The sequence below is a fragment of the Polyodon spathula genome, chromosome 1 (genome assembly GCF_017654505.1).
Source record: "Polyodon spathula isolate WHYD16114869_AA chromosome 1, ASM1765450v1, whole genome shotgun sequence".
Lineage (NCBI taxonomy): Eukaryota > Metazoa > Chordata > Actinopteri > Acipenseriformes > Polyodontidae > Polyodon > Polyodon spathula.
The window spans coordinates 76,805,841-76,819,092 of record NC_054534.1 but is presented as its reverse complement, the minus strand read 5'-3'; positions in this window follow the sequence as shown (position 1 = coordinate 76,819,092).

Sequence of the window (13,252 nt, the reverse complement as noted above, 5' to 3'; positions counted from 1 at the left end):
GAAGTAAAATGCTACAGTTGCTTTAGCTGGGAATATTAGGGCTTCAGAACCTTTTTTGTGGATTCAGTTTACCTGTTTTGTTGGGATAATAGCAATACTAAATTAACTCAGGTGTAACCAATTGCCTTCAAAATCACCCACCAAGTTAAGCGGCCTCCACCTGTGTTAAATTGTAGTGATTCACATGATTTCATGATAAATTCAGCAGTTCCTGTAGATTCCCACTGCTGGGTAGTGCATTTCAAAGCAAAGACTCAACCATGAGCATCAAGGCGCTTTCAAAAGAACTCCACGACAAAGTTGTTGAAAGGCACAGATCAGGGGATGGGGATAAAAAAATATCAAAGGCCTTGAATATCCCTTGGAGCACGGTCAAGACAATTATTAGGAAGTGGAAGGTGTATGGCACCACCAAGACCCTGCCTAGATCAGGCCGTCCCTCCAAACTGGATGACCAAGCAAGAAGGAGACTGATCAGAGAGGCTACCAAGAGGCCAATGGCAACTTTGCAAGAGGTACAGGCTTTTATGGCGAAGACTAGTCAAAATGTGCATGTGATAACAATATCCCAAGCACTCCACAAATCTGGCCTGTATGGTAGGGTGGCAGGAAGGAAGCCATTACTCAAGAAAGCCCACCTTGAATCCCATTTGAAGTATGCGAAAAAAACCTCTGGAGATTCTGTAGCCAGTTGGCAAAAAGTTTTATGGTCTGAAGAAACTAAAATGGAACTTTTTGGCCTAAATGCAAAGTGTTTGGCACAAACCCAACACTGCGCATCACCCAAAGAACACCATCTCTACTGTGAAGCATGGTGGTGGCAGCATCATGTTATGGGGATGTTTCTCATTGGCAGGGAGTGGGGCACTTGTCAGGATAGAAGGGAAAATGAATGGAGCAAAGTACAGAGAATTCTTTGAGGAAAACCTGCCCTCTGCAAGAACGCTGAAACTGGGACGGATGTTCACCTTTCAGCATGACATTGACCCAAAGCACACAGCCAAAGCTACACTGGAGTGGCTAAGGAACAAAAAGGTAAATGTCCTTGAGTGGCCCAGTCAGAGCCCCGACCTAAATCCAGTCGAAAATTTGTGGCATGACTTGAAGATTGCTGTCCATCAATGCTCCCCAAGGAACTTGACAGAGCTTGAACATTTTTAAAAGAAGTATGGTCAAATATTGCCAAATCTAGGCGTGCGATGTTGGTAGAGGCCTATCCCAACAGACTCACAGCTGTAATTGCTGTCAAAGGTGCTTCCACCAAATATTAACTCAGGGAGGTGGAGACTTATTAAATTATGATCTTTCAGTTTTTTTTTTAATATATAATTTTTTAAGTGGAAAAAAAAATCCTCATTTAAATGCATGAAACTGAGGCACTGACAACAAAATGTGAAAAAAGTTCAATGGGGTGTAGACTTTCTGTAGGCACTGTATGTATATGTGTGTGTGTGTGTGTGTGTGTGTGTATATATATATATATATATAAAACAAAAGTTTACATACCGCAATGGAAATTTATACTTTCCAGAAATTTCTCGAAAACAAGTGCAAACATTTTGCTTTTGTAGATAAAAAAAAAAGTTATACAAGAAATAGCTGTCTAGGATTATTTCAGTAATTCAAAAGTATTCATACCCATTGATGCTATGGCAGTATTGTCTACAAGGTGTTAGAAATGTCAATACAATAATGCAGAACTTAATTCTAGAAAAGTCTATAAAATGCTGGATTGCAGGTGAACATTCTTAAGAGAGCATAAAAGGGTTATCTGAAGATTGGCAAGCATCAGAGTAGCCCAATTTCAACTATTGTTTCTATTATCAAGAAGTATAAGACTCATGGCACTGTCACAATGCTCCCTCAGTCTGGAAGAAGGTTCTTTTACCAAGAACAAGTAGAAGAATTGTGAGAATGTTAACCTTTTGCGTTCCTATGTTGGACCAGGTCCAAAATTACATTTTTTAATTTCCGGGACATCAAAAAGGCGTCGGTCACAGGTCTCTACTCATTTTTTCGACGGAAAAAGCAGAGAAAAGCTTTCAATGGCCGAGAGAGGCCCAGAGAAGCCGGAAAACAAGACAGAGGTGGACCTGAGTAATACGCATAGTCCCTTCACCATCATAACCCGGACATAAACAAACAAGACAGCTGCTTCTACATCCAGTGCTCAAAAAAATTATAGTAATAAAATAAGTTGAGTTGAAAAAGGCTGTGCACAAGAAAAGTCCTCAGAATTTAAATGAACTAGAACTGAACACATGAACACTAAAGAGTCATGCCAAAAGCTCATTGACAAATATTCTAATTGTTTAAAAGAGGTTATTATTGCTAAATGTGCCTCAACTAGCTATTAATTTCATTGTCCTTGTCAGGGTATGAATACTTTTGAATTAGCAATTTTTGGAGTTTTGCAAAAAATAAATAAATAAATAATTGTAGACATTTTTTTCCTCATCCACAAAAGCAGAACTTTTGCAACAAACAAATTTTCCTAATATTCTTTGAGAAATTTCCAGAAATTATAAATTTCCATTGGAGTATGTCAACTTTTGACTACAGCTAATAACTAATATATAAATAATTAGGCCTGTGTCAATTTGATCAGTTAAATTATGGGCATTAGCTGATTAATCTGTAGTAATCAACTAATGTAACAAATATTATTACCTATTTCCCTAATGAAACAGATTTAGGGACCTGTTTACTCAGTCACACATGCCCAACAGTTACACGTGTACTGTTTAACCACTCTGGGGTAACCCCCAAACAGCAAAATTATTAGCAGTGTACAAACACGGAAACAAAACAACATAAATGCGCCAGGCTGGATTTAACCTCAGCTGGTTACAATGCACACAGGTAGCTTTGCAGGCACATGTTTGGCAATCATTTAAATCAATGTAGATAAACATTCCAATTCCAAATGCACATGTACATCTGTAGCACATTATCAGCAATCCTTGTACAAAACAAGACAACAATTATGATTTTTACACAACTTTAATCACTTTTTATACAAGCTTAAAACAACAGTGTCCTACCACTTCAGGGGAGAGGGAGCGTGCTCTTTAAACCAACACTTCCCTAAAAAGCAGCATGCATTTCTCTCTCTACCCAGTAGGTACTTTGAAAGCAGGACTAAATTGTAAAAAAAAAAAAAAAAAAAAATTTAAAATGAATCTTCGATCAACTCTTTAATTGATTAATCTTTCTGATTAATCTGTTAAGGCAAGAAACAGAAAACTTTAAAACAATATATTTTTTGTCTATACCTTCAGAAGCACAGCACAATACGGAATGTTAAATAACTAAAACACCATTAGGTCAATGGAGGGAATTCTTTTTGAACATGATATTTACTTTTGAACTGGATCGTGTTGCTACTTTTTTGTGTAAAGTACTCTTGCCAATATCAAGTTGTTCTTTCTCTAAGAAATTATTTTTTGTTTGTTTGTTTCTTAAACTTTCTTTACTGGTGGGGCTAAACTATGCATGACAGTGCTGTGTAGTGCATCATATCCAGGGATTCACATAACTTATCAATTCTCACGTGAGTACCAGCAGAAATGGTTTGGTACTCCCCAGAATTAGGAGTCATCATCCAAGTCGCTGTCTAGCTGCACCTCCTCCTCTTACCCTTTAAAGAATTGAGATGGCAAGGATCAGGGGTGTAAATTTGGAGCTAGATTCTAGCGCCAGGTAACTCATATAGCACAAGCGATAATACGTTCTGGCGCCAGTAGACTTGTTTCATTTATTGTTATTATTTGTATTCCTCAGCAACCATAGATGAAGGACTACTCAAATGACCCACCACGCTCATCCACATACACAGGAGAGCAGGTTCCTGTCGTGTGAGAAGTCATAAGGGGGGCTAGTTGATTAGGTCGGTATTTAATAATTTAGCACCAGTAGGCTCTGGTGCTAAACTTTCAAAACAGTTTAGCACCAATTTGCAAAAAGATTTTCACCCCTGTCAAGGATGCTGGCTTCAGGATCAAAGGTTTCAGTGGTCATCTCACACATATGAATATGCATCAGGGCAGAAAGGCATAAGGCTGATATGCGGGATCAATATTAGTTTTTTTTAAATGTTGACATGTGAAAACCCACGCTCACAAGCAGTACTGCATAATGGCAGTGTCAGACACAATAGTTTTATGAATGTTTAAGTAGGAGTCTGGATTGCTGGTTAATACAATTTTTAACAAATCATCACCCATTCTCTGTGTATTTCAATAGCCTACCACAAAATTCCAGACCTGGGGATTCAAAAGTAAAAAACAAAACACTTCTTCACATTATCAGTTTTGTTGAGCACGTTAGCTTGACGGCACAATGGTGTTTGTAGAAGGATATAACTGAGAGAAAACATTATTTTAAGTAAAATGCTGCAGAAAAAACTCGCTTTAAATGTGACGGCTCTCGAACATTAACACCTCCTCTCATCCATGCTCAATTTGGGAAGAGACGCATCAGCGAGCTTCCACAACGCCATGCCCTGCAATTATATCTGTCTTCTCTGAATGGACAGTTAATCGAGATCCCTGCTATTACTTGGCCAGTTTACACGAGTGGTTTGTCTCACATGAATTGGTAATGTGCGAGCTTGTTAGTAGGGAAAGCTTGTGGAGAAATGCAAAAACAAAAACGATCGCACTATTAACGGGAAAGTCTCATTTAACCATGCGAATCAAGGAAATGCTTGTAAAATCAACACCCACTTACACATGGAAACACAAGTTTCCCGTGAAAATGTTAATTAGCTTACTCAAGTGCCTCAAAGCCACGTGGGAATACGTAAGTCACTATGGTCCACAAAGATTTTTTTTTGGTTTGTACTGTTTTCCTTATCAGATTGATGTTGCAGATAACCCCACTTTTCTCAGTCTTCCCTAAAACGTTGCATAATGCTAAGCATACATGGATATAAATGTGTTTGTAAAGTATTGCACAGAATGTATTTACCAAGTTTCTGTTTAAAACTATTACTAAAAAGTTTTTGATAAACTGCATTGTGGGCTTGTGAATTCAAGTGGTTACAGCTACTGTACAGTACTTCACAATACACTTGCAACTAGCTTTCTAAACTGTCAAAACAACTTTATTGTAAAGTACTTCTAAGTACTATGTTTAATTGTGTATATCTATACGCCCATGAAATTTCTGAGTTATGTCTGAGCAAAACTCGTGTGCATCCTCCACTTAAGTCCGTTTGGATCTCGGGTGTTAATATCCATAAGGGAAGAGCATATGATGAGGCAGCTTGATACAATGCACAACACAAATATTGTTTAACCCACTCTCAAAATAAATGATGAATCAACAATATTATTCAATATTCCAATACTTTATTTAGACGCAGCAGTCATACAAGTCCATCACAAATGAGGATGCTATCTTTGGTATAAAGAGATACAAGCAGGGACAGATTAACTTTTTGTGGGCCTGGCGCCAAAGAAATTGGTGGGACCCCATTTGTGGAATCATTGTAAAACCATTGTTTTTGACACATCACATTTTTGAGCATATTATTTTTTCAGAATTTTCTTAGTCACTAGTTCAGCCTCTCACCCGCGCCTGCAACAGTGTGTGTACAGCCAATAAACGCTGATGAGGTACGCTCAAAACACTCACGCAAAAACATGTAAAAATACTCTGCTTCTACGTTCAAAACAACACACTACGTACTTTCAAAACACTCTCAAGCTCAAAACACTATAAGTACATTAAGTTCAAAGCATTTAAATTGCTTTTTACAGTTACGGTATTACAATTGTATTTTTCCTAAATGTTTTTCAGATAAAGCGAAAAGTTAAAATACAAAGCAAACATGAAATAAAAAATAACAAAAAATACCAAAATGAACTATATACACATTAAAGAAAAAAAGCTACTACCTCCAGAAACACACACACACACACACATCAATAGTAAATTGACCTTCATGCATATTGGTTTTCTTTTGCTCCAAAAACAACAATCATTCTTGAGGGATTACAAATGTTTTCGTTATACAACATGTTTTGAATATGTTATCTTGTTTAATAAAACCTTTTTAAATGAACAACAAAAAAAAGTTTAATTAATATTATAACAAATACTAACATATTGACGTACATGCTGATAATGTGTCTTTTGTGGCTCACCTTTGTCGTTTTTTGTGTACCTTATGTTTGTACATTAGCTGGCCATCTGTAATGAAAAAACACTGGCATTGTGTCCAAAAATTTGCCTTTCTTCCATGTTCCCTATAAGTGCATCTGGGTATTTCCCGTTTGATAAATAACTGAATATTTCTTGAAAGTTGGTATCTCCTTTTCCAACTGGTCTACCCATCATGTTGAAACTCTCTGCACGTGGTTGGACTGTACTGTTGCTCATAATATCAAAAATAACCCTGAGGCAGAATAGCTTTCTGTTTCGTTAGCTAAACAGTAAATAGTGCTAACACGTTTAGTCAAATACAGAATGGCATTCATATTTAGTCTCGTTTAGACAAATTTAGATTAGCAGTATTTGCACACGTTTTATGCATGTTTAGAAGAAAATATATAGACTGCTAACAACAAAATACAGCTGTTTTTTTATTTTTTATTTAAGCAGTTAGAAAATATGTTATATGTACATATTAGTATTAAACTGTTTATTTATATGGTTGTGTTTGAGGAGAGTGTTTTAAACGTGAATTCAAAGCGCAGCAGAGTGTTTTGAACTTCAGTCGCTCCCTTTATCCAGACTGGTTTTCCATCCTCTTTCTCTCACTTCCCTCAGCAGAGGCTCCAGGGAGGATCACAGCATTGGATAAAACCCTTAAATAAAAGTTATAATGGTGGTCGTTTCCTTCTCAACCTCATAGCGAGCCTGCAGCCCTTCGCTTCTGAGAAGCTGTTTAGCGGAGACATAGGCGGTGTGTATAAGAGTCTTGGGGAGGCTAAGCCTCACCAAAATAAATTGCCCCTCTCAGAAGAAATTGTTCTGACCAACACAAAAAATATTTGTGAGAGAAGATAGATTTTTTTTCCCCGCAAGCGCAAAGCAGGTCTAACATATTTCTCATTTTTCTACTGCGCAACCACCAGACCGCGAGGGCAGCTGGGATATCAAAATCAACACTGTAGTACAGATACAGGATTTAGGTGCATTTCAATGTCATTGGAGCAGACAATGCTTGGCTGGTTTAACTTCAATTTTGCCCATCTATCTGAGCCCCCCATACCGCTCTTTGCCTTGCCTGGAACATCCTCTTCACAATTTCTAAATTAATTCAAATTGCTGTAATCTATACAAACAGCTTGACCCGAATCTAATTTTACAGAACTTGTGGCAAAATATTTTTGTAGTATACTGCCTGTTTTAATGCACCACCATTTTGTAAGAATTTGATAACTGAATGTGATGCTACAGTCAGAATACTTCCTTCGACTGTTTGAACAAATGCCACCTTTCAGAATACTGTGGCACCAGATTATAAATGTTTCTGAACTTCTGAAAAAGTCTCTACAAAGAAAGCAGAAAACCGCATCTGCCTGCTTACGGTACTCTAAATATGACATATTTTAACATTCTAATGAAAATGAATGGTTTTGCTTACCAAAGACAGTTTTCAGATACGCAAGGCTATGATGTTGCAGTATCACCAGGGTTCAAAATACAGGATTTAGTTGCACTTCAATATCATTCGATGAGACAATGCTTGGCTGGCTTAACGTTCATTCTTCCCACTGATCTGAGCCCCACATAGCTATTCAAAAGTTTATGGTAAGAGTGCAGTTATTTTTTTTTTTTTGCAAATATGTTGAATGCCCCTTGATTATAAGTACGCTTGGTGTGAAGTGATGGAAATGGTGTTCAAAATTGGTGTAGGTACTGTAGGACTGCAGAACAGACTAGAAGAGCTGCAGACCCCACAGGCCGCCTAATATCCTGTGGAATAGATCTTCCCCAGTCGGTGATGATGTTACCTGTTCCAAAGCCGGCTGCTGTTTTAGCCGAGATGCTTTTATGATAATTGTAAAACATTGTGCCCTCATAGCGGACAGCCAGCTCTACGATATAGGCTAGCTGGTGGTTCATTTCCTCTCAGCGATGAGGAAAGGCACTGCATGTGACATCTGTGAAGGCTGAAAAAGACACGACAAACTCCCCCATTGTCAGATTTGAGAAAGCAAGGATCGGTGGATTTGAGAGTTACTGATACATCGTCGCAATTCACTGTCCACTAGCTGATGAGGTCAGAAGTAGCAATGAGCTCGAGTACCAGATTGACATCCTTACCTTCAATAATTTAGGCAGGAGAAACGGTGATGCGCCTGGAGCCGATGGTGTGCTGGGGCTGGGCAGGAGAGGCGGAGGCCAGTGTGAAAGTGGGACCGTGATCAATTAGCTCAATCACTGAGGTGGCGGCTGAAGTATGGAGGAGTGGAGGGGCTGGGCTGGAGCGGGCTTCCAGAGAGCTGAGCCTGGTGTTGATGGCCGCTGTGTATTCAGAAACTGGCTGCAGGAGGGCCTTCATATCTTGAAGCACCCCCTGACGGATGCTGTCTGAATCAGAGGCTAGTGACTGTGGAGGATGAGACCTCGGGATTGGAGAAACCCCAGCTGCTGCAGAGCGGCTGCTTGGATCTGGTAGCTGTGCCTGCAAAGTCAAGGAGCTGGTCAGGAGGCAGCAGCTGGGAAGGGCTCGAGGCTGAGGAGGATGGGCCTGGACGATGGGATTTAGTTGCTCCACGCTTCCGTTTAGAAGGGAAGACGGGGACTGCCGTGATGGTGTGGCAGTATAGCTGAAAGAGCTCTTCGTGCTCCACTCCTAGAGGAATCTAAATATTCCTATCGAACACGGCCTTCAGGAACAGAAAAAGGTCAATCCTTGAATAATAGTGTATTGGGCCGTGGCTGAGAGAGCATCCGTTTAGACCTAGATGGTGCACCACTGCGCTGGGAAGATAGCAGGGGTGAGGCCTGGAGGGGGGCACGGCCAAAACGGCGTGGCTGCCTGGGCTGGAATTCTTCTGAATCATCCGATTGAAGCTCAATCAGTGGATCCATATGTTTTTTTTTTTTTTTTTTTTTTTTTTTTTACTAAACAAAACATGGATAACACTCAATAAATGAAAGTTCAAACAAAAACAATCACGAACACTAAGCAAGCGAATTTGACAATAAGCAAGAGTATCAGGATATCAGTAAAGTCTGCAGTGAAGTCTACAAAAAACAAACACAAGACTAAGAAAGGAAGCAGTGCTAGGTTAGTATAGGAAAAGGGGGAGATTGACAGGTGGAGCTGCCAAACAGAACTCCCGGCGCTGTCCCGACGGCCACGCCCCTTACAACAGTGTTAGTCAAGGGGCGTGGCCGGGACAGCGCCGGGAGTTAGTAAGTACAGGCCGTAAACATGTTATACTGTACTTACATACTTCAGTCAGTTATAACGACACAGTGCTCTTCAAGCAGAACAACATTACATCAAACTGTATAAACTAATATTTGTAATTGGTTCAAGGAATACAAAAACACACTTTTGCTTCAGAATTCATTTTAAGTTAAACCCTCTTCCCAACACTTTGCATGTTACAGCAGTCATTCACCAGTAGTTAAGTCACTTAAATATGACATGTGCGCATCTCTTTTCTTCAGAATTACTACCTATTGTCTAGAGGTATGATGTTTTACACCAATTAACTAAAACACAGCATGAGTAAATTATGTAATCATGAACAATTAGAGAGTCTGGTACACTAAGGTCCCAGAAAAAAAGAAAAAAGAAAAATATATACTATAAAACACAGCCTCGGAATCTCATACAAGAAAGGTAGAAACCCTGTGATGGACTTTTTGTTCCCTGAGCAAACTGTCAGAGTTGAACCAGACTGCTGTGGCAAGGATATAGTGCACTAATAAATAGAGCTGAAAGTTGTAGGAGTTGGAAACAGTTTGTGTGTTGTTCCATATTAAAGATGACATTTCTCTTTCTCATAACCAATGCTCAGTGGAATACCTTTTTATATTAAAGGATGACCTTTTTAAGTTTAATGTTGTTCTCACTATTTAAAGGAACCTGTGGAGAGAACAGACATCCTTAATAAATTATGTTTTGTTGTCATGGGAGTGTTTCTCAGAGCAGGGATGATGATCAGTATGTGGCAAGTGACTGTCAGCTGAGTTCAGGCTATTGTGTGTTGATGAGAAGAACTATGCTGCTAACTCACCACCAGTTATGTAGGAGCCTGTCTGTCTGGATACAGAGGAGAGCTCCTGCTCAAAAGTGACTCTACCAGCACTGACAGCTGCTGCTACTAAGGAACTCCCCTGAAGTCCCCTACTGTCTAGCACTACATTAACATAGACAACAAGGGAAGCACTGCCAGGTATCTAAACACATCCTATTAAGTGAGTCCTGGCATGAAAGCAGTATGAGATTAAATGTTTCTTTGCTTGAAGTGTTCAGTCAGACTCCAATCTGCTTACTGTTTTGTTTGTTTTTTTCCCATAATGAAACAAGTAAATATTTTGTGAAACATTTCTTAAAAATATCCACAACTATACATATCATTATTAACCGTAATTAAGGGATTTCATTTAACCGGTACTGAGGCAGTCAAGTTGCCAGTAGTATAACAAAGAGTAAAAAAAAAAAACTGCATAAGGCTTCACCAACCTTAAACTTGCAAGAGTTTTCTTTTTTTAAAACAGTATTTGTGTACATACATAAGAAAGTTTACAAACGAGAGGAGGCCATTCGGCCCATCTTGCTCGTTTGGTTGTTAGTAGCTTATTGATCCCAGAATCTCATCAAGCAGCTTCTTGAAGGATCCCAGGGTGTCAGCTTCAACAACATTACTGGGGAGTTGATTCCAGACCCTCACAATTCTCTGTGTAAAAAAGTGCCTCCTATTTTCTGTTCTGAATGCCCCTTTGTCTAATCTCCATTTGTGACCCCTGGTCCTTGTTTCTTTTTTCAGGCTGAAAAAGTCCCTTGGGTCGACACTGTCAATACCTTTTAGAATTTTGAATGCTTGAATTAGGTCGCCATGTAGTCTTCTTTATTCAAGACTGAACAGATTCAATTCTTTAAGCCTGTCTGCATATGACATGCCTTTTAAGCCCGGAATAATTCTGGTTGCTCTTCTTTGCACTCTTTCTAGAGCAGCAATATCTTTTTTATAGCGAGGTAACCAGAACTGCACACAATATTCAAGATGAGGTCTTACTTATGCATTGTACAGTTTTAACATTACTTCCCTTGATTTAAATTCGACACTTTTCACAATGTATCCGAGCATCTTGTTAGCCTTTTTTATAGCTTCCCCACATTGTCTAGATGAAGGCATTTTTGAGTCAACATAAACTCCTAGGTCTTTTTCATAGATTCCTTCTCCAATTTCAGTATCTCCCATATGATATTTATAATGTACATTTTTATTTCCTGCGTGCAGTACCTTACACTTTTCTCTATTAAATGTCATTTGCCATGTGTCTGCCCAGTTCTGAATCTTGTCTAGATCATTTTGAATGACCTTTGCTGCTGCAACAGTGTTTGCCACTCCTCCTACTTTTGTGTCGTCTGCAAATTTAACAAGTTTGCTTACTATACCAGAATCTAAATCATTAATGTAGATTAGGAATAGCAGAGGACCTAATACTGATCCCTGTGGTACACCGCTGGTTACCACACTCCATTCTGAGGTTTTTCCTCTAATCAGTACTTTCTGTTTTCTACATGTTAACCACTCCCTAATCCATGTACATGCGTTTCCTTGAATCCCAACTGCGTTCAGTTTGAGAATTAATCTTTTGTGCGGGACTTTGTCAAAAGCTTTCTGGAAATCTAAATAAACCATGTCATATGCTTTGCAATTATCCATTATCGATGTTGCATCCTCAAAAAAAATCAAGCAAGTTAGTTAGACACGATCTCCCTTTCCTAAAACCATGTTGACTGTCTCCCAGGACCCTGTTACCATATAGGTAATTTTCCATTTTGGATCTTATTATAGTTTCCATAAGTTTGCATATAATAGAAGTCAGGCTTACTGGTCTGTAGTTACCTGGTTCAGTTTTGTTTCCCTTTTTGTGGATCGGTATTACGTTTGCAATTTTCCAGTCTGTCGGTACCACCCCTGTGTCAAGAGACTGCTGCATGATCTTGGTTAGCGGTTTGTAAATTACTTCTTTCATTTCTTTGAGTACTACTGGGAGGATCTAATCCGGCCCAGGGGATTTGTTTATTTTAAGAGCTCCTAGTCCCTTTAACACTTCTGCCTCAGTTATGCTAAAGTTATTTAAAACTGGATAGGAACTGGATGACATGTGGGGCATGTTGTCCATATCTTCCTTTGTAAAAACTTGTGAAAAGTAATCATTTAATATATTTGCTATTTTTTTTTTCTTCATCTACGATTTTGCCATTTGTATCTCTTAAACATTTAATCTCCTCTTTGAATGTTCTCTTGCTGTTGTAATATTGGAAAAACATTTTGGAATTGGTTTTAGCTCCCTTAGCAATGTTCATTTCTATTTCTCTCTTGGCCTTTCTAACTTCCTTTTTGACTTGCGTTTGCAGTTCTGTGTACTCTTTCTGCGTACTTTCTTTTTGGTCCTTTTTTAACGCTCTGTAAAGTGCCTTTTTTCGCTGAATATTTTTTTTAATTGATCTATTAAACCATTTTGGCAATTTAGTTTTACATTTAGATTTGTCTACTTTAGGGATATAATTGTTTTGCGCCTCTAGTACTACATTTTTGAAGAACAACCATCCTTCTTCTGTGGGTGTTTTCTCTATTTTACTCCAATCTACTTCTGTTAGTCTCTGTTTCATACCTTCATAGTTTGCTTTTCTAAAATTGTAAACCTTAGCTTTAGTCTTTACTTTTGGGGATTTAAAAAACACTTCAAATGAGACCATGTTGTGGTCTGAGTTTGCCAGTGGTTCTCTGACCTCTGTTTTAGTTATTCTATCTTCGTTATTTGAAAAGACTAAATCAAGGCATGCCTCCCCTCTAGTCGGTGCCTTGACAAATTGTGTTAGGAAGCAGTCATTTGTCATTTCCACCATTTCAATTTCATCCTTCGTGCTACCCACCGGGTTTTCCCATTTTATATGGGGGAAGTTGAAATCCCCCATTAGTATGGCTTCTCCTTTGCTACACGCATTTCTAATGTCATTGTATAACAGATTATTTTGCTCACCGTCTGAATCTGGCGGTCTATAGCATGCTCCTATTATTATGCCCTTTGAATTTTTGTCTGT